The sequence below is a fragment of the Colobus angolensis genome, unplaced genomic scaffold, assembly GCF_000951035.1.
Source record: "Colobus angolensis palliatus isolate OR3802 unplaced genomic scaffold, Cang.pa_1.0 Scaffold229, whole genome shotgun sequence".
Lineage (NCBI taxonomy): Eukaryota > Metazoa > Chordata > Mammalia > Primates > Cercopithecidae > Colobus > Colobus angolensis.
This window is the reverse complement of record NW_012115477.1, coordinates 6,231,725-6,234,224: the sequence shown is the minus strand read 5'-3', so window position 1 is coordinate 6,234,224 and position 2,500 is coordinate 6,231,725. Positions and strand designations below refer to the sequence as shown.

Sequence of the window (2,500 nt, the reverse complement as noted above, 5' to 3'; positions counted from 1 at the left end):
TAAGCAGAGGCGGGCAGGACTGAAGCGGAGCCTGAGAATGGGGCGGGAGGTCCCAGGGTCTCGGGTTGCGGGGTGGAGCAGCACTTCGTCCCCGCTGGGGTGCCGGGACTCCGGCCGCAGGGCCACCGCCATCATGGACTTCCTGCGGGACACGCGCGCGGGCCTCGCCGCCAGAACGATGCCTCATCCTCGAGGGTACCATCCCTCAGAGCGAGGCAGCCGGGGGAGTCACCGTGAACACTATCGGAGCCGAAAACATAAGCGACGAAGAAGTCGCTCCTGGTCAAGTAGTAGTAATCGGACACGACGGCGGCGGCGAGAGGACAGTGACCATGTCCGGAGGAGGCGCAGCCGGACATTCGGCCGCTCATCTTCGCAGCATAGCCGCCGGAAAGCCAAGAGTGTAGAGGAGGACGCTGAGGGCCGCCTCATCTACCATGTCGGGGACTGGCTACAAGAGCGATATGAAATCGTTAGCACTTTAGGAAGGGGGACCTTCAGCCGAGTTATACAATGTGTTGACCATCGCAGGGGCGGGACTCGAGTTGCCCTGAAGATCATTAAAAATGTGGAGAAGTGTAAGGAAGCAGCTTGACTTGAGATCAACGTGCTGGAGAAGATCAAGGAGAAAGACCCTGACAGCCAGAACCTCTGTGTCCAGATGTTTGACTGGTTTGACTACCATGGCCACGTGTGTATCTCCTTTGAGCTTCTGGGCCTTAGCACCTTCGATTTCCTCAAAGACAACAACTACCTGCCCTACCCCATCTACCAAGTGTGCCACATGGCCTTCCAGCTGTGCCAGGCTGTCAAGTTCCTCCATGATAACAAGCTGAGGCATACAGACCTCAAACCTGAAAATACTCTGTTTGTGAATTCAGACTATTCACCTACAACCTAGAGAAGAAGCGAGATGAGCACAGTGTGAAGAGCACAGCTGTGTGGGTGGGAGACTTTGGCAGTGCCACCTTTGACCATAAGCACGATAGCACCATTGTCTCCACTCGCCATTACCGAGCACCAGAGGTCATCCTTGAGTTGGGCTGGTCACAGCCTTGTGATGTGTGGAGTATAGGCTGCATCATCTTTGAGTACTGTGTGTGCTTCAGCCTCTTCCAGATCCATGACAACAGAGAGCATCTAGCCATGATGGAAAGGATCTTGGGTCCTCTCCCTTCCTGGATAATCTGAAAGACAAGAAAGCAGAAACATTTTTACCGGGGTCGCCTGGATTGAGATGAGATCACACCAGCTGGGCACTATGTTCGTGAGAACTGCAAACCACTGTGGCAGTATCTGACCTCAGAGGCAGAGGAACACCACCAGCTCTTCAATCTGATTGAAAGCATGCTAGAGTATGAACCAGGTAAGCAGTTGACCTTGGGTGAAGCCCTTCAGCATCCTTTCTTTGCCTGCCTTCGGGATGAGCCACCTAACAAGTTATGAGACTCCAGTCGGGATATCAGTCTGTGACGATCAGGCCCTGCGCCACCTTGCATCTTTTATAGCAGTGGGTGTCCAGTCCAGGACACTGGTCCTTTTTTTATAAAAGAGAACAGAACCAGAGTTCACTCCTTCCTCCTGGTTCTCTGTATACCTGTGAATATGTGAAATAGAGTAAATATGAAAGAATTTGTACCTATCACTTCAACCCCTGCCTTGTACATAATGCTGTTTCATTCACACACTTTCCACCCTCATCTGCCCCCTCATATGGAGTTGGATGGGGACCGAGTGAGGTAACCAGGTGGCATCTACCCCATGTTTTATAAGGAATTTTGTAAAGTTTTATAAGGAATTTTGTGAAATGAAATAACGTACTTCATTTGATCCAAAAAAAAAAATTAGTTGGGCGTAGTGGTGCACACCTGTGGTTCCAGCTACTCAGAAAGGTTACACAGAAGGATTGCTTGAGCCTGGAAGGCAGAGGTTACAGCAAGCCAAGATTATGCCACTGCACTTCAGCCTGAGTAATAGAACAAGACCCTGTCTCAAAAATTAAAAAAAAAAAAAAAAAGTGAAGTAAGCCTCCCTAAAGGGCACCATTGTTGGGAAGGCCTAAATCTGGAAGTGCTTTCCAATGGGCTGTGAGGAGTGTCTGACCCTTCATGGAAGTTCTCTTTTTCCACATAATAATAGTCCAAAAGCTTTGGTCTGGAGGAGTCCTGACAGGTCAGGGGAGGGAGAGGCCCAACCTGCCTCTTAGGGTTTGAGAATGTGAGAGAGGTCTGTCAACCATGAGAAAAACTCCTAGTCCAAAGCAAAATAAAGAGAAGAGTTTGGGCCAAGACAAATATTTTAATTCTCTATTCCTTATGCTGGGAACTCATCTTGCCCCAATTCAAATGTAAGCCTTGCCTATAGAAAGTAATTTTTTTTTTTTTTTTTTGAGACAGAGTTTTGCTCTTGTTGTCCAGGCTGGAGTGCAATGGTGCAATCTCAGCTCACCGCAACCTCCACCTCCTGGGTTCAAGTGATTCTCCTGCCTCAGCCTCCCAAG

The 2,500-nt window shown here is 49.6% G+C and overlaps 1 pseudogene across 1 annotated transcript in view; it reads left to right on the top strand.

Annotated features, from left to right (window-relative positions):
- LOC105513359 overlaps positions 1-1,473 on the top strand; it is a 1,502-nt pseudogene extending 29 nt beyond the window's left edge. The window contains exon 1 of the transcript XR_001002003.1: positions 1-1,473. This exon is cut by the window's left edge and continues 29 nt beyond it. The product of XR_001002003.1 is annotated as a dual specificity protein kinase CLK2 pseudogene (transcript).
- The last annotated feature ends 1,027 nt before the right edge of the window (positions 1,474-2,500 follow it).